Source organism: Hemitrygon akajei, chromosome 6 (genome assembly GCF_048418815.1).
Source record: "Hemitrygon akajei chromosome 6, sHemAka1.3, whole genome shotgun sequence".
NCBI classification, from domain to species: Eukaryota; Metazoa; Chordata; class Chondrichthyes; order Myliobatiformes; family Dasyatidae; genus Hemitrygon; species Hemitrygon akajei.
In genome coordinates this window covers 167158244-167178094 of record NC_133129.1, presented here as the reverse complement: position 1 = coordinate 167178094, position 19851 = coordinate 167158244, and the positions used below count along the sequence as shown (strand labels likewise).

The 19851-nt window shown below is 40.3% G+C and overlaps 1 protein-coding gene across 2 annotated transcripts in view; it reads left to right on the top strand.

Moving 5' to 3' along the window:
• Window positions 1-17899, top strand: part of luzp2 (leucine zipper protein 2) — a 405480-nt gene extending 387581 nt beyond the window's left edge. For both annotated transcript variants that reach the window (XM_073049725.1, XM_073049724.1), the window contains one exon: window positions 11927-17899. The gene's annotated coding sequence lies outside the window, so the exon portion shown is untranslated. The remainder of the gene's footprint in view (window positions 1-11926) is intronic.
• The last annotated feature ends 1952 nt before the right edge of the window (window positions 17900-19851 follow it).

Genomic DNA, 19851 nt, shown 5'->3' with positions numbered 1-19851 from the left:
ACCATTATATTAGAGACAACATTCTTTACCATGTAAATTACTAATATAAATGAAGAAGGTTTCTGAGAATATAATATGTGATCTCCAAAATACTCTGCAGAAAAAAACAACAGTTGAAACACAGTCAAGGTTGGAACATAGAGAAATTATTTTTCAGATAGACAACAAGGTCCCATCATCTATAATATGATGATAATCCGGTCATGTGTTTTTGCAGCTTTGATTTAGGGATGAATCTAGGCTATGAGATCAGGGCCAACATCTTCTGAAGTCGAAAAGAATGAGAAGAAATTTCACTAAGACATACAAGATCATAAAAAGCTCAACAAATTAGAAACTGTAAGCATAGTTCCACTGGGTGGAAAAATCCAGCCCACTTAAGTAAGAAATGAGGTAAACATTTCTTTCCTGAGAGAATTGTGCATCTTTCTATTTCTTTATCCTAGAGACCAACAAATGTTCAGCCTTTATATACATATCCAAGAGCAAGTCAGACAATGTTTTTAGACTGTAGGCAGATAAAGGCTTAAGAGTATGAGGAAAGAAAGTGGATCTAAAGTTAATATTCAAATCTCCATTGGTTTTATGAAGTACTGAACAAACTTTTAAGAGCCACACAGCTGACACCTACTACTTTTTCTTGCATTCTTTAGAACGTAGGAGAATTATAGATTATATGGATCCTCTGGTAAATCTGAAGAAGTGGCCCTCCTTGATCACTTTAAGCTCATCTGCATTTATTAGCTTCTGTGTTTGAACGACTTTATATTTTTCACATAAATGAACTCTCGCGCTATGATTGTTGTGCTACATCCAGCTTTTAAAATCAAAATTATGAAGAAAGCAAAGAGTTCCTTGTCTCCCACGGGCAGAGAATTTGCAAACCAATCAAAAAGTGACTGACGTTGAGGTTTTGAATGATTCAATAACCCCAGTAGCTGAGAAATGATCCTGCAGCTTTGTTCTGATCCAATGGTGACACCACAGGAAGTAAAGCTTACTTTGTTCCTAGGAACACTGATTTACTGATAAAAATATGCATTTGTAAATATTACTTCAAGCTCAGTCTTTTTGAATTGATGCTGAATGCTCCAAGACTAAATACAGATTGTGTAGAACAAGAAAAAATAAATTCAGATTTTACAAGAGGAATATAACAAAGTAATACATAACTTATTGGAGGCTTTAGAACATCTCGTTGCAAATATGCAACAAGTTATTAATACAGAATTTCCATCTGAATTTGTGTTAGTCTATTTTACACATTTTATCCATAACCATCTTGGTGTCTGAGTTAGGCAAGTGTGCATTTAGTGGTGATATTGGCAGCAAAATAGCAGAAAATACTGAAACTTTTCAGCAGATTAGTCAGCATCTGTCAATGGGGTACGGAGCCAACATTTCAAGTGCATGAAAGATTCTGATGAAAGGCCATCAACCCAAAATATTCACACTGTGTCTCCTTCTGCAGATGCTGCCTGAGCTGCTGAATACTTCCAATAGTTTCTGTTTTTATTTCCAAATTTACAGTATCTGCAAGTTCGTGGTTTTGAATTTTGCCAGCAAGATCTATTTGTGAATAAGAACTCTGCTGCTAGATATAGCAGCCACCTTACTAAATCACAATGGAATGCATATAGTTACAGCAGTTCCATAGTTTGGTTACTATATTAATATCCAGAGGTATAGATCTTTAACATGGAGGCATTTTTAAATCTTAGTAACAGGAGCAATTAAATTCAATTAAGTAAATCTGGAATTTAATTGGAAGGTGGTATCAGTCATGAATTCAAGTTGCCATATTGATGCACCATCAATAACTCTGAGATGTGGGTTAAGGTAGGCTTTTATTGGCTGGAAGAAAGAACAAGCAGCAAATGACCACCACACTACATCCTGGAGAATGAGGCCGGGGCTGTGTCTCCAATCGCCTTTATACCGGGGTCTGTGGGAGGAGCCACAGGAGCAGTCAGCAGGGGGGGCGTGTCCAGACAGGTATATGTAGTTCACCACATTCACCCCCCCCCCCCCCGTTTTAAAAGAGAATCCCCATGGGGCGAAGTTTCTTACAAGTATATTTACAGGTTAAGTCTATCAGGTGGTCGAATCTGTCACTGCGAACTACATAGCACCGGCTGTGATTGCACAGATGCCGGTATGCCGGTGGTGATTGCACCGGAGACGGTGGTTGTACTGGTTCCGGCCTAACTGGAGGTGTCAGCCCACTAGGCATCAGTGATCCCTCATGCATGTACGAGGCGCCTGGTATATGCGTGTGTGAGACGCCCGGTATAGGAGTGTCGTGAGGAGTCTGTGTAGGGCTTGGTGTGCGCGGTGTCACCTAGGGTACAGGGTTCATAATTACCGTGGAGTGTTCGGGGTAGTGGTCTGCTGCTCCTGTGGGTGCCAGGTCGCGGATGGAGACCGTGTTCTCCCGCCCATCAGGTAAGACTATGTAGGCATACTGGGGGTTCGCATGTAGTAGGTGAACCCTCTCGACCAGCGGGGAGTATTTATTGCTCCTCGCATGTTTCCGGAGCAGCACTGGCCCTGGGGATGTCAGCCAAGCCGGTAGGGTGGTCCCAGTGGCAGACTTCCAGCAGCTCCGAATGTTGTTCCACCGTCAGTCCCTTGCAGTCGCAGGCCCGCACGAGTGCCTGTAGGGCTCGGAGAAAATCAGCGCTCGACTCGCCGGTCCACTGCCGCCGCATCGCTAAGCGATGTCTTGCGTAGACAGTGTTTACCGGCTGCAGGTACTGTCTTTTGAGGGCGTCCAGTGCCCCTTGGTAGGTCGGCAGGTCCCTGATAAGGGAGTAAACTTTCGGGGTGACCCTCGAAAGGAGGATTCTGTGCATAATACCGGGCTCAGTCACGGGAATCTGTTCCAAGTATGATTGGAAGCATGCAAGCCAGAGTTCAAAGGCAAGAGCTGCTTCTGAGCCTTGAGGATCAATGTCCAATTTTTCTGGATGTAAAATGCTTTCCATGTTTTAAGACTTCCAGCCAATAAAATTGATGCACCATCAATAACTCTGAGACGTGGGTTAAAGTAGGCTTTTATTGACTGGAAGGAAGAAGAAGCAGCAAGTGACCACCACACAACATCCTGGAGAATGAGGCCGGGGCTGTGTCTCCAATCGCCTTTATACCAGGGTCTGTGGGAGGAGCCACAGGAGCAGTCAGCGGGGGGGGGGGGGGGGGGGGAGGGGCGTATCCAGACAGGTATATGTAGTTCACCACACATATAAACTTATTGGGTTCACAAAGTTCCTTTCACTAAATGTCTTCCACATATTGTTTGATGTGTAGGTAACAATGGACCCATAATTTACTTTCAACTGTTCTCACAGTACAAGGGCTGGAATGATGCAGTTATAGAGAAACAGGTTCTTCAGCTCAACATGTTCATGCCAACAATCAAATTCCTAATGCACACTATTCTCATTTCCTACAATTGATTCATAGTCTTTTGTGCTTTGCTGATTCAAATATTTATCTAGATAAATGCTTTCACCATCCCCTCGGACAGTGCATGCTGGATCCAATTAGCCTCTGGGTGACAATGTTCCTCCTCAGATCCTCTTACTCCTATGTCCTCTGCCATAGAAAAACCTTTCTCACTATGTCTTGGCCCCCCTATTTTTCTACACTTTTAGCACACCACAGCTTTCAAGCAAAACTAACTGAACCAATTCAATCACTCCACATAATTGGAACATGCCCTCCTATGCCATATCCTGGTGAATCTCATGGATATTGCACTGGCGAGGATGCACATATTCTACAAACAAAGGTATATAAGAAAAATGTATTGGTAAGAATTTCTTCGAACTGGATCTTGACATCATTAAATTATTGTTTCAATTAATCCCAGCTGATCCTTGTGCAAACCTTCCACAGCTAAACCTAGGTTCAGATGTTGCTGAGTTAGCTTTGTATTGGAAGAGAGAGGAGGGAAAAGAAAGCAGGATTTCACTTGTCACAGTACGGGATGAGTCTGACAACAGAGCCTGCATGTGCAAGGTTAGGAATGAATGTGGATCAGGAGTTAACTAGCCTGTCAGCTCTCACCTCTGGGCTCAATTTCAATTATAATGGTAGAGAACAAATGATGCCTTTACTGCTGTCTCCAGCTCCTCTCATGAGTGAGAGGGGAAATAAAATCAGAAGGACATTAATAGGGCACATCATACTGACATCAGTTAAAAAAAAATCCTCTTGCTATAGAGATAACTCAAAGATGGCTTGTTTATGATAACTTTGCAGTTTTTAAAACAAAAGAGCACAAAGACCAAAGTGATACAAGTTTCATAAAAACAATTTTTGACAGATATCTTTTAGTTGTAAGGAAATAAAATAGGCGAGACAACTGGTAGGTTATAATTTCAAGAAGAAACCATATATAGGTTACACGATACTGTCACTCCATTTGATATTTGTGTGTTCCAAAAAATTAGACGTGCTCCCAACATAAAACAACGCTCATTAAAAGCAGTGTGACAGAAAGTTAGCAATGAGTTCCACCTCAATACATGCAATGAGTCATAACCAATGCAGATCTCAAAGGGAGTAGCTTCATTCTAATCCAGTTTCTACCATTTCTCTCAGTATTCAAAGAAGACTGTCAACCTAAAGAGCAAAATCCACATATGGCTGGCAGACAACCGGGCTGCAGGAGAGTGATTGTATTTCTTTGTTATGCTGTGAATTCTACAAGAAGATGAATCTTAGGGTAGTAAAGGGTGACATATACATACTTAAGTAATAAATTTACTTTGAAGTTTTAAATTTGAACTTTAAAGGAGGCTTCGACTCCTCCCTCAGAGCCAGCCATTTTTTCAGGATTACTTGCCACATGTATCTTTATGCGTGTGCTAACCATGGGATTGACACTGAGTATATGCACAAAATTATTTTCTCTTCATTTGTCGGATTCCTACACTGGTAGACCTTTTTGTTGCTGCTTATCTCCTTTCTGATGATCTGCAACGTTCAATCGCCTGTCCCACCTGCCTCACATTTTATTTTCCTCTTGCTTTGTCTGCCTCCATGCATTATTCTCTTGCCACTGTCTTCCAACTCCCCTCCCCTACCTGGCACGGACTGCCTGTCATCTTACACCCTGTCTCAGCTTAAACTCACAACCTTACCTCCTCTCTCTACTGGCCAATTACCCTCATGAATTCTCAATGACTCTTTGAAACATTGACAATTCCTTTCCTCCCACAGATGCTGTGGACCCAAAAAGTTACTCCAGCAGGTTGTTTGTTGCTCCAGATTTCAGCATCTGGAGCCTGTCATGTCTACATGATTTCCCCTCTCTTTCACACTCTATAAAGCCGTTTAGAAAGTGTCCAAGCCACCTTTGGTTATCTCTGGCTCTGCTTGCCAACACGTCCAACTGAGAGCAGAGAGAACATTTAAATGGTGCCTAAATGAGGAAATTCCGTGTGCTCTTGGTTTGTTATGATGTTCAGTGGCAACTCCCACTTACATGGTGAGAATTTGAAATTTGCATTGTCCATTGATGGATCTGTGCAGGACTGACACTAGGAAAATCTCAGACTTGCAAACATCGATCTTGATCAGAAGTGGCCAACTAAGCTTCAGAACTGGAATAATTTCATCCAATTATTTACACTGAATGCAATTAATTTTGTAAGATGTAGAGGTGTAATTTTTTACACCTCCCTCCGCTTTCTCAATCTCTCTGTCTCTATCTCTGGAGACAAGCCGTCAACCAACATCTTTTATAAACCTAATTCCCATAGCTATCTTGACCATGCCACTTCCCACCCTGTCTCCTAAAAAAATGGAATTCCCTTTTCTCAGTTCCTTCGTCCCCACCGATATAGTTCCAGGATGAGGCTTTCATTTCCAGGACATCAAAAAAGTCCTCCTTTTTCAAAGCATAAAGTTCCCATTCATCCACCAGTGATTCTGCCCTCACCTACATCTCCTCTATTTCCTGGCCATCCACACTCATCCCATCTTCCCACTGCTTTAACAGTGATAGAGTTCCTCTTGTCCTTACCTACCACCCCATGATCCTCCACATCCAACACATCAATCTCTGCAACCCCAACCATCTCCAGAGGTATCCTACCATTAAACACATCTTTGCCTTGTCCCCACTTTCTGCTTCCCACATTAATCTGCCTCCTGGCACTTAACCCTGCAAGCTACACCTGTCCATTCACCTCCTCCCTCACCTCCATTCTCAACCCCAAACAGTCATTCTAGATGAGGCAGTACTTCACCTGCAAATCTGCTGGGGTCCTCTAATGTGTCTGGTGCTTCCAGTGAGGCGTCCTCTACATTGATGAGACCTGTCGTAAATAGGGGGCTGCTTTGTCGAGCACCTCTGCTCCATCCACCAAAAGAAGAACTTCCCAGTGGTCAAACATTTTAATTCTGAGTCCCATTCCCATTCTGACATATCAATCCATGACCTCCTCTTATGTCCCAGTGAGGCCATCCTTTGTGTGAAGGAGCAACACCTTATATTCCATCTGATATTACCTTGAGTACTGGCACAAGAGAAGTGCTTGAGCATTGGAGCTGATATGATAAAGACTCAAGAGTTAATGCATTTGGGTCAATAGTTAAGGCTTGGAGAGAGTTATGAGCTCCAGTTTTTGAATTCAAAAACTTTGGGGTGGATAGATTATGGGGGAAAATGTTTGCCCCCCAGAAAAGAGAATCGGAGTATTTTATCTTGTTATAGTCGTACTGATAATGTTTGCTACTCAGCATCTTAGACCTTCCCCACTTATATTGGTTAGCCAGAGATTTATTTAAATGACTGTATGAACGCAACTCTGAAAGATGTCCCCATTCACTAAAGCTGCTGGCTTGTCTTCTGGTTCCAGTGGAGGCATTAATGCATGTTCCTTGGTCTCCTCTCGTGACACGATGGATGGAGGAGCAAGACCTTATTTTCTCTCAGGATAGTCTCCAAACTGATGGCATGAATATCGATTTCTCCTTCCAGTTAAAAAAAATCCCTCCCCCTCCCCTTTTCTTCTGTTCCCCATTGTGGCCTCTTACCTCTTCTTACCTACCTATCACCTCCCCCTAGAGCCTCTCCTCCTTTCCCTTTCTCCTGCGGTCCACATTATTTCCTATCAGACTCCTTAATCTCCAGCTCTTTACCTTCCTCACCCGCCTGGCTTCACCTATCACCTTCTAGCTATCCTTCTTCCCCTCCCCTCATATTTTTATCCAGTCCAAAATATCGACTGTTCATTCCATAGATGCTGCCTGACCTGTTCAGTTCCTCCGGCATTGCTGTGTGTTGTGTTCAGAGCTGAGAAAGACAGTCTCAATGTATTAGTATACTAAATAACTTGCATTGCCACTTGCTACTTGAAACTGAAAAGCTTAGATAGAGTGGACGTAGTGAGGATGTCTCCATTTACTGGAGGGTCTAGAATCTGAAGGCAGTCACAGAATAAAGGGGCGTCCCTTTAAAATCGAGGTGAGAAGGAATTTCTTCGGCCAGTGAGTGTTAAATCTATGGAGGCCAAGTCATTTGGTATACTTATGGCAAAGATTGGTAGATTCTTGTTTGGTGAAGGGGTTGAGGTTTATGAGGAGAAGGTAGGAACATGGGGTTGAGAAAAGGATCAGTGGATCAGACAATGTTTCAAATAGTCTAATTATTTTATGGTATTATGATCTCATGGTCCTCATCTGGGAATATCTACATTTTAATATTCACATTTTCTGTCCAGTGCTCACCTACCAATAATGCCCATCCACTACTACGTGCCTTCTGATCTCCTGTGCCAAAAATCCCTAAAATCTCTGCTTTGGACATTCACACACTGATGATATTGTTTCATGATCAGCAGATGTGACTTTAGCTGTGTGAATTTTCTTATGCTCTGAGCCATTCCTTTCCCCTGCTCCCACAAGTTCCTTCCCTCTTTCCACTCAATTCTAAAATCATATTTTCTTGTCCAAGCTTTGGGTCAGTTATCCCTAACATTTCTTTTCATTTTGTAGAGGTAAAGTTTAGTCAATGACTGTGATGTGAAACACCACTTAAGATGCAAAAGGCTTTTCTTCCATAGGGCAAGAGGCAGATGCTAGAGAGTACCCCAGTGGCTGTCCCCCTTAACAATAAGTACTCCTGTTTGAGTACTGTTGGGGGAAGATGGCCTACCTAGAGGAAGCAACAGTGGCCATGCCTCTGGCACAGAGTCTGGCCCTGTGGCTCAGAAGGGTTGGGAAAGGAAGAGGATGGCAGCAGTGCTAGGGGACTCTATAGTTAGGGGGTCAGACAGGCGATTCTGTGGACGCAGGAAAGAAACGCAGATGGTAGCATGCCTCCCAGCTGCCAGGGTCTGGGATGTTTCTGATCGCGTCCACGATATCCTGAAGTGGGACCAAGAACAGCCAGAGGTCGTGGTATATATTGGTACCAACGACATAGGTAGGAAAAGGGAGGAGGTCCTGAAAACAGACTACAGGAAGGAAGTTGAGAAGCAAGACCTCAAAGGTAGTAATCTCAGGATTACTGCCTGTGCCACGTGACAGTGAGTATAGGAATAGATTGAGCTGGGGGATAAATGCGTGGCTGAGGGATTGGAGCAGGGGGCAGCGATTCAGATTTCTGGATCATTGGGACCTCTTCTGGGGTGGGTGGAACTTGTACAAAAAGGACAGGTTGCACTTGAATCTCAAGGGGACCAATATCCTGGCAGGGAGGTTTGCAAAGGCTATTGGGGAGGGTTTAATTTAGAATTACTGGAGGGTGGGAACCGAACTGAAGTGACGAAGGAAAGGGCAGTTGACTCACAAATAGAGAAAGCTTGTAGACAGTGCAAGACAGGAGGATAGGCAGATGATAAAAAAGGGATGCGCTCAGACCAATGGTTTGAGATGTGTCTATTTTAATGCAAGGAGTACTATAAAAAAAGCGGATGAGCTTAGAGAGTGTATTAGCACTTGGAGCTATGATGTTGTGGCCATTACAGAGACTTGGATGGTGCAGGGGCAGGAATGGCTACTTCGAGTGCCAGGCTTTAGATGTTTCAGAAAGGACATAGAGGAAGGCAAAAGAGGTGGGGGGGGTGGCACTGTTGGTCAGAGATAGTGTCACTGCGGCAGAAAAGGAGGAAATTATGGAAGGGTTGTCAATGGAGTCTCTGTGCGTGGAAGGTAGGAATAGGAAGGGGTCAATAACTCTACTGGGTGTTTTTTATATACCACCCAATAGTAACAGGGATATCGAGGAGCAGATAGGCAGACAGATTCAGGAAAGGACCAATAATAACAGGGTTGTTGTTGTGGGAGATTTTAATTTCCCAAATTTTGATTGGCATCGTCCTAGAGTGAGGGATTTAGATGGGCTGGAGTTTGTTAGGTGTGTTCAGGAAGGTTTCTTGACACAATGTGTAGATAAGCCTACAAGTGGAGAGGCTGTACTTGATCTGGTATTGGGAAATGAAACTGGTCAGGTGTCAGATATCTCAGTGGGACAAAATTTTGGAGATAGTGATCACAATTCTATCTCCTTTACCATAGCATTGGAGAAGGATAGGAACAGACAAGTTAGAAAAGCATTTAATTGGAGTAAGGGGAAATATGAGGCTATCAGGCAGGAACTTGGAGGCATAAATTGAGAACAGATGTTCTCAGGGAAACGTACAGAAGAACTGTGGCAAATATTCAAGGGATATTTGCATGGAGTTCTGCATAGGTACACTCCAATGAGACAGGGAAAGGATGGTAGGGTACAGGAACTGTGGTGTACAAAGGCTGTTGTTAGTCCAGTCAAGAAGAAAAGAAAAGCTTACGAAAGGTTCAAAAAACTAGGTAATGATAGAGATCTAGAAGATTATAAGGCTAGCAGGAAGGAACTTATGAATGAAATTGGGAGAGCCAGAAGGGGCCAAGAGATGGCCTTGGTGGACAGGATTAAGGAAAATCCCAAGGCATTCTACAAGTATGTGAAGAGAAAGAGGATAAGACATGAGAGAATAGGACCAATCAAGTGTGATGGTGGAAAAGTGTGTATGGAACCGGAGGAGAAAGCCGAGGTACTTAATGAATACTTTGCTTCAGGATTAACTACGGAAAAGGACCTTGGCAATTGTAGGGATGACTTACAGTGTATTGAAAAGCTTGAGCATGTAGATATTAAGAATGAGGATGTGCTGGAGCTTTTGGAAAGCATCAAGTTGGAGAAGTCACCAGAACCAGATGAGATGTACCCCAGGCTACTGTGGGAAGGAAGAGAGGAGACTGCTGAGCCTCCGGCACTGATCTTTGCATCATCAATGAGGACGGGAGAGAATCCGGAGGATTGGAGGGTTGTGGATGTTGTTCCCTTATTCAAGAAAGGGAGTATAGATAACCCTGGAAATTATAGACCAGTGAGTCTTACTTCAGTGGTTGTTAAGTTGATGGAGAAGATCCTGAGAGGCAGAATTTATGAACATTTGGAGATGGAGTCGGAAACAATAGGGTCTTTTAAGAGACTCCTGGATAGGTACACGGAGATTAGAAAAATGGAGGGCTATGGGTAACCCTAGGTAGTTTCTAAGGTAAGGACATGTTTGGCACAACTTTGTGGGCCGAAGGCCCAGTACTGTGCTGCAGGTTTTCTATGTTTCTATCTTTTCCAGCCATCATTGTCCAGGTTCTTACTTTATTCCTCTCTCCTGGTCTCACCTATCACCTGTCAGCCTGTATTCCTTCCTCTCCCCCACCTTCTTGTTCTGGCCTTTTCTCACTTCCTTCTTGGGTCTGATGAAGGCTTTCAGCCGGCAGTTTCAACTATTCACTTCTCTCCATGGATGCTGCCTGAACTGCCAGGTTCCTGCAGCATTTTGTGTGTACGTAGCTCTTTCAGGGCTCCATTTACTGTCCCTCGTACTTCTCCTAGCATCCTGAGATAGGTATCATTCTTTGGAATCTATCGATACATGGCATCTAACATCTCCGCTTTGCTTATTGTACTATATTCTAGAATATTAGCGCACCCCTCACGACCCCACCAAAATCACCATGTGTTTGTGTTCTTCATAGTGTTGCTTTCCATTTCCATTGAAGGGTGATTACAACTTTGTTCACTGTATTATGTGTAAATACAAGGTGTAGTTACCTGTTAAACTCCATTCCTCCCATTTACTTCCAAAGCAGTCATTTGGGCTAAACCTTACAAGTGGTGTTCACAGCACGTGCAATCAGCGGCCATTTTATTAGATACCTCCTGCAGTTAGTAAAGTGGCCACTAAGCGTATGTTAATTGTTTTCTGCTGATGTAGCCAATCTACTTCAAACATTCAACGTGTTGTGCATTCAAAGATTCAAAGATGCTCTTCTGCACATTACTGTCATAACACATGGTTATTTGGGTTACTGTCATCTTTCTGGTAGCTTGAACCAGTTTGGCCATTCTATTTCAAATCATTGCTCGATGGATTTTTTTTTTTTGTTTCTTGGACCATTCTCTGTAAACTCTAGAAACTGTTTCAAGCAACTTTTACATGAAAGTCCCAGGAGATCAGCAGTTTCTAAGATACTCAAACAACCCCATAAAGGTACCATCAATCATTCCATAGTCAAAGTCACTTAGATTACATTTCTTCCTCATTCTGATGTTTGGTCTGAACAATTGAACCTCTTGACCATGTCTGCATGCTTTTATGCATTGAGTTGCTGCATTGTGATTGGCTGATTAGATATTTGCATTAACGAACAGGTGTACCTAATAAACTGGGCACTGAGTGTACATTACCACATTACACTTGAAACAAATATTTCCCCCATGTTATCTTCTTATTTTGTAATAATGGCATGGCTAGCAGACTTCTCATAAAATGAAAAGCACAAGAAATTGTTCAAGCAGTTTGTTCCAACAACTTGAAGATACACACCAAGAATTAATTTCCGTTTTATCTTTGTCTTTCAGATGAAAATCTACAAGACTGAGCAACGGTTCTCAAAATCTGTTCACTTAGAGACGACGGTTATTGGTCATGAAAATGCAAAGTTCTCTGCTACAGAAGCACTGCATATAACACAGTAGAAAATTTTGTATTTGAAATCACTCCATTTGCCAATTCTGTCAACCATTTTCATTCACACCAGTATTCAATAATGTAGCATGTTGTGTTTTTACTGCAAGCCAGCTGATCTTTTTTAGACAAATAGAATCGAATTAAGGTGATTAGAGAAAAGTAGAAGGCTAATTAGAGCTCAGTTTTTATTAGAATTAATGGCAATAGTAAACAGAAGGCTGCAATAATCCATTTTTCTTATTGAAACTGTCCCATAACATTGATTGATTTGACAAAACATGGTATGTGATGTATACTGATGCTGCAATAGTTTCGACAAGTTCCTGTTCATGGCAAATTGTAAAATCTGATCAATCACCAAATCAACAAACAAGAAAATTGCTTTAGTTAATAACAAACTAAAAATTAAGAGCCAAAATTCAACCTTGCAATGTGAAGTCATTAGTTAGCGGGTATGAGAGCATTCAAGGGGGTGATTGAATTCTTTAACAATAATAACTGCCTCCAGTTAATTAACCATTAGCAAAGCTGTTACTTCTTTTACTAAAGTAATTCTTCCCAAGCAGATATATTTCTTAAAGCAATAATGAATTGCCAATTTTTTTACTGAGTAAAATAATGTGTTATTTTGCTTAAAAGAAAAACTATCTGCTGGACATTTTGAGCGTGTGCGATTTTCTGAAGCTATGATACTTTGGTCCCATTTCATACTTGTAATAATAATGTGCTAGAAAACTGACAACTGAAACTTTGCAAATCTTAATCCAAAAAAAGAATTTCCCATTAATACACAAACAATAAAAAATAACTGAATATGTAGGTGAATGGATCTCCTGTAAAATTGCTCACAAGTTTTAATATTTGTGGACAGAATGATCCAAAACTCCTTTACATCTGTACAAAGTCCCATTAATGGAGGCAGGCACATAGACAGGGAGACATCTTTTGCCTCGCAACACAAGTGGCTCTTTCTGAAAGTTCATTATATATATATTTTTTCAGTTCTTATTTTCTTTCTTGCTCTTTACCAGACCTACCTTCTCTTACACATTTTTACTTATCTTGACTTTTCCCAAGAAATTTTCTAATTACTCTTCAATCTCCTTGACCCACAGTATTGATTTTTATCAACTTAATTATTTTCTTACCAACTTACCAATTTGCCTGCTCTGCTCAAATTATACTTATGATTGTGTGGCTAGGTACAGCTCCAATGACGGACGTAAGTTTGCTGACAAACTACTGTTGATGGCCAAATCAAAGGTGGTAATGAATCGACATACCGGAGGGAGATTGAAAATTGATTTGTGTTGTACCACAACAATCTCTCACTCAGTATCAGCAAAACCAAAGAGTTGATTGCCGACTGTAGGATGAAGAAGCTGGAGGTCCATGAACTGAACCTCATTAGGAGAACAGAAGTGGACACTGACATATCAAAGGATATCTTTTGAGATCAGCATGCAAATAGCATCACAACAGCACCTCTACTGTCCTAGAAGTTTGCATAGATTTGGCATGTCACCAAAAACTTGGACAAACTTCTGTAGATGCACAATGGATATCATCCTAACTGATTGCATCATATCCTGTAAGAAAACACCAAGCTCAGGTATGGAAATGGCTGCAGAAAGTGGTGGATACAGCCTAGCCCATCACAAGCAAAGTCTTCCTTTGACATGGAGAACTGCCACAAGAAAGCAATGACTATCATCAAAGTCACCTACCATCCAGGCCATGCCCTCTTCTTGCTACTACCATCAGGCCAGCGATATAGAGCCTTAGGACACATACCTCCAGGTTCAGGGACAGTTATCATCCTTAAACTATCAGGCTCCTGAACTTCATTTACCTCTGCTCAAAAATGATTCTATGAACTACAAATTCACTTTCAAGGACTCTTTCCAACTCATGTTCTCAGTTTTATTTTTATTTGCACCATTTGTCTTCTTTTGCACATCAGTCTCTGTTTAAGTACATCTTTTTTCAAAAAAAAATTATATTATATTTCTTTTTTCCTGTAAATGCTAGCAAGTAAATGAATCTCAAGGTAGTAAATAGTAGCACACAGATAATTTGATAATGAATTTACTTTGAACTTTGACAGTTGACAGTATGAATATTGGCGGTAGTGGTGTTAGCAAGAAAGCAATAGATTGATATTGATCCGTTGATAAATGGAACAGACCAATGGCAGATAGAATTTAATCCTGATAAGCAAAAGATGATGCATTTTGAAGGGAGTCAGATACAGGTAGTATATACACCATACATGGTAGGACCCTAGGAAGTATTAACAAACAACAGGACGTTATTGAACAAGATGCAGCACAAATAAATAAGGTGATGAAGAAGGTAGTGAATGCACCCAAATGGTTGTCGAAATCTGTAATGCACTGTCTGAAAAAGTGATTGTGGCAATTTTCAGAAACAACTGGACTAGCATTTAAAAATGTTAATGTTATAGAAGGTTATGGGCCAAGTCCTGATAAAAAAGGATTAGTGTAGAAAGACACTTGATGATCAGCTTAAAGGGCCTGGTTGTATTTTATACGATTCTGAGACTCGTTAACGTTTATGTTCCTACGGAAGTTAATTCTACTTCATCTTCTGGCTTGGATCTTTAGAGGATCTTGAGGCATGGCCTTTGTTCTGCGAGTGCAAAAAAAGTATGGATTATGTTTATAAGCAGGACCATGGAATTGCTTTAGAAGCAAATCATGAACATGCTTGTATATTGAAAATGACTTTGCTTGCTGCTCACTTCTGGATGATGGAGAATCAGGATGAAGGTTTGACAAAAGATTCAAGATAAGGTATTCACCAAGCATTATCTGGGATTGATCAGAGGGCACATGCAAGGCATGTATGTGTCGATTCTGATCTTCTGCTGGGCGATGACCAAAGGATATGAACTGATTCATTATACTTTGCTATTATCGAAAAGGTGACAAGGCGAGGACTTATGTTTGAAACCAAAATAATTCTCCATTAAAGAACACATAGAAAATGATTTAAATGTCCTCCATTAAATCGATAGTCAATTTGAAAGCCTTAATAAGAAAGCAAAAAGAAAATCCTTCACAGTTAGAAAATCTCAATAACTAGTGGATAATGAAGTGGAGGAATAAATTACTAATGTACCTGGAAGATAAAAATAATTTATTTCGATAAATTTCCCATTTACTTAGAGGCAGTATGTAATGGAGAATCTCCTTTTTTGGAGAGTGGTGGAACAAAGTAATTTCGGGATCTGATTGAATTCAAGTTCTAGCAGAGTGCAAGGGAAATTCTACATGCTCTGTTTTAGGATTGGTACAGCTGGGGGAAAGATTTGGCAGAAAGGGAATGAAATACCATTGTCATAGGAAAGAATAAAGCCATAAACTATAGACATCTACTCACTGGCCACTTTATTAGGTACACCAGCACACTTGCTCATTAATGCCAATATTTGATCAGTCAATCATGTAGCAGCAACTCAATGCCATAAAAATCATGCAGTCATTGGTCAGGAGGTTCTGCTGTTGTTCAGACCAAAACTCAGAAGGGGAAAGAAATATGATCTAAGTGACTTGGACCGTGGAATGATTGTTGGTGCCAGACAGGGTGGTTTGAGTATCTCAGAAACTGATGATCTCCTGGAGTTTTCATGCACAATAATCTCTAGAGTTTGCAGAGAATGGTGTAAACAACGAAGCTTCCAGTGAGCACAATAGCTCAGTGGGCAAAAACACCTTGTTAATGAGAGGAGTTAGAGGAGAATGGCCAGAATGGTTCAAGCTGACAGGAAGGTTACAGTAACTCAAACAGCCATTCATTACAACAGTGGTGTGCAAAAGAGAATCTCTGAATGCACAGCATATGGGATCTTGAAGTGGATGGGCTACAGCAGCAGAAAGCCACGAACACACAGCGGCGTCTTTACTTGGTATCTCCTGTACCTGGTAAAGTGGCCACTGAGTGAAACTGGACCCTTTAGTGTGAAGTGGAAAGGAAAGATATACTGTGCAGATCTTCAGAGGAGATGCAAGTAGCTTCTGTTTCTGTACAGAAATAAAACAAAGGGGGATGAAGGAGTGACAATGTGCTTTATTGTTTTCAATTCTCATGAGTATGACAGAAACACTGTTGGGGCTTTTCTAGCCTGAATCATAACATGCTGCATCTCCTGGCTTATTGTGAACAATGCCATAGAAGGTCCCCTCACTACTTAATATTTTTAATATACAATGTAACAACTGGACCATATGCTAAGTAACATTTTACTATTTGAAATCTGAACTTCATTCATAATAGATTCATAATTGATAAACAATTATTCTCACTCATATTATTCAAGCCCAAATGAAAGCATAAAACACAGCAAGCACTCAATTCTGTAAGTCAAGCATCGCTTAAAGCAAGTGAGAAACTGACTTAATGCTTCAGGCTTTTATCCATTTCTCTCTCTGCAGCTGCCACCTGATGTGCTGTGGGTTTCCTTATTCCAGACTTGCTGAAACTTGACAGACTTCCATGGATGCACAGTGGAGAGTATCCTAACTGATTGCATTATGCATGGAATGGAAATACACACTCTCTCTCTCTCTCGCTCTCTCTCTCTCTCTCTCTCTCTCTCTTCCCCCCCCCCCCCCCCACCCCGCCTTTTGGTTGCCATACACTCCTGCAAATGACAATCTCTCCCCCAGGCACTGGTTTATACAGAGAAGATGATTTCAGATTCAATTACTGACCTATGCCTATAGAAGAGATTTTGCTAAGTTGTGAATAAACCTGCATAAAAGGGAAATCAGTCCCCTTTTTCTACATAAAAGGAAATATATTTTATTTTTCTTTGAAACATTTGATGGATGAAATAAATTAAGTGGTTGGATACAAGATTCTCAGTGGTACAAAGAAGTAAACAAAATGCAACATTGGTTCTATTTAACATTTATACAGGAGACACAAATGTCTCAAGATACCTTCCTTTTTATCCATGTGTACTATTCTATTTTCTTGCTTGTTGAGGCTGATCAGACTATCTTTATGACAGAGTATTTGCCTGATTCATAGTGTACATTTATAATGTGAACTCATTATAACCCATCTGATAGTAACAAATATAATTTTCTTAGAAAGCCTGAAAGCATAAATCTCTGAAAACATTCCAATACTTCCATTTTCAAAGAACATCAATCCCTTCAGAAAAATTTTTTAGTAGCAATGCCTTTCGAGTGTATTATTGAAGTGCAGTCTCGGGAACTTATGGCTGTTTACTAAGGACCACTTTGCTCAGTATCTAACTTAAGTGGCCTCTGGCTCCTAAAACTGCAAATAGCTTGTCTCAAAGTTTTACTGAAATAAATTCTTACGAAGAAAGATAAAGTAACTGTCTAAAACATGATTTGATACAATCGGGAATGTCTCCTAAACAGTGTATTTATACAATTATACCCTGTTTGATTTGGTTCCATTCCATTCTGTACACAGAGATATTTTTTACATCTCTTGTGGGACGGAGAAAATAAATAGCACAAGTAAATGTTGATGCCACATAACTGATTTATATGAAAACACAATTTAATTACATTTATATTTGGTAATCTTCTGATGGAGATTACTTTTATAGTAGTCTTTCATTTTATAATCTTCACTCAAAACGTGTAAGAAAATATCTTCAATGGAATGCCCAACTGTTCTATTATAAATTGTTTGTTCTTTAATTGAAGACATAATTTGGAAGTGAATAAAATGCGCTTTTATTACCTTGTGAAATTATTTAAGACATTATTTCATAGTTTTATTTATTTATTGCTCTTTTTACTTAAATAACTGACCTTAACTTTGTCATCAATAAAATTATATTTTAGTGCCTCTTGCATCTGTTGTCTGCAATACATATAAGAATCAATTTTCAAAGTTTCATATTATTCACAGAATGTGAATACTTGAATAAAGCTAATAAATTGATAAGTTACCTCAGCTGAAGTGCTAAGTGGCAGTGGTAAACTCACCCCTGTATACAAACTTGCTTCTGGCATATCTAACATGCATTAACATAATAGATAGCACACAACTTTACAGCAACCATTGTAAGAACTGGGTTCAATTCCAAGAGCAGCCTGTAAGGAGCTTGTACATTCTCCCCATGACTGTGTGGGTTTCCTCTGGGTGTGCTGGAACCTCCCACGTTCCAAAGATGAGCAGTTATGGTTAGTGAGCTCTGGCCATGCTACAATAGCACTGGGATCGTGCCAACATGTGTGTGCAGCCCAGCACAATCCTCGCTGATTAGATTTGATGCAAGTGACACATCTCACGGTATCTTTCGATGTACATGTGGGAAATAGAGCTAATCTTTCTTTCTTTTACATACATTTCAGATTCACCATTTTAGTCTTCCTTCACTTTACAGTTTCAGCTTTTCCCTTTGATGTTCAGATCAGGAGGAGAGGTACCATAAGCAGATCTAGCCTTTTGCAGCAAGAAGCAGACAACATTAAAAGGATTTGTCTAAAAGCCTCAAAAACTCTAATGAAGATAGAGGGGACGGGTCCTGACCGGAAATTTGAGATGCAAGTAATCAGGGATAACTTCAAACCACAGGTAGACTAAGCAAATGAAATAAGCAATAATGCTGTGGGGGATGAATTCATAAGTGTTTATAGGCTAGTATATTGAGAAGGCAACTAGAGAACAGGCAATCACAGACATTGTGCTATGGATTTTGAAGGAGTAGTTAATAATCAGGTTCTGTAGGATCCATAAGAAAGACTGAGTACAGCGTGATAGAATACTTCAATATGTTGAAAAGTGAGGTAGTTCAATCTGAAATGAGGGTCCTAAATCTAAGCAAAGGAATCGATGAGGTGTGAGGTATGAGTTAGCTATGATAGGCTGGGGAACTAACTCTATTGAAAGGCATGACACTGGATAGTGATGCCTTTCAGGAATTAAAGCAGAACCTATAACAGTCATACAGTCCCTTCTGGTATAAAAAAAATGACAGAAAATAAATCCAACCAGTTAACAAAAGAAGGATCATATTACATCCAAGGAGGAGTCTATAAACATTCCAAAGAAAGATAGCAAGCCTGAGGATAGGGAGCAATTTTGAATTCAGCAAAAATGAACCCAGAGATTGATTAGAGAGTAAACATGGAATTAAAAGCATGCAAAAATGTAAAAGTGAGGCACAGATATCTCCATGTGTAAAGGGAAACATCAGTGAAGATAAATATAGGTCCCCTACAATCAGAAGCAGGAGAACGTACAAAGGACACCAAAAAAAAGCACAATAATTAAACAAATTTGATGGTCTGTTTTCATAGAGCAGGAAAAAAACTATTTCCTTAAAATGCTAGAAAACTGAGCACTTAATAAAAAGGAAGAATGAAAGGAAATTGAAAAAAATTGCAGAGAAATTATTATGACTGGAAGCTAGTAAATCTCTGGAACCCGATAATCTAAGGAACAGTTAGCCAAACAGGAGTATGAAGTAAGAAGGAGTCTATTTCAAAGGATGTGATAACAGGTTATTTAGAAAACATTAACAGGATTAGATAAAGTCAATATGGATTTATCAAAAGGAAACCATGTCTGACAAACCCACTGAAATTTTCTGAGGATACAATAGATAAAGATAAATCTGTGCATGTGGTGTATTTGAATTTTCAAAAGGCTTCTAATGAAGTCTCCTGTGAAATTGAATGAATGGGGAGTAATATGGATTGAAAATTACTTGACAGGAAACAGAATAGAGTTAGGTGCCACTTCATCTAAGTGCCAGATGGTTACCAGTGCAGTCCCAGAGAGATCAATGCTTGGGAAT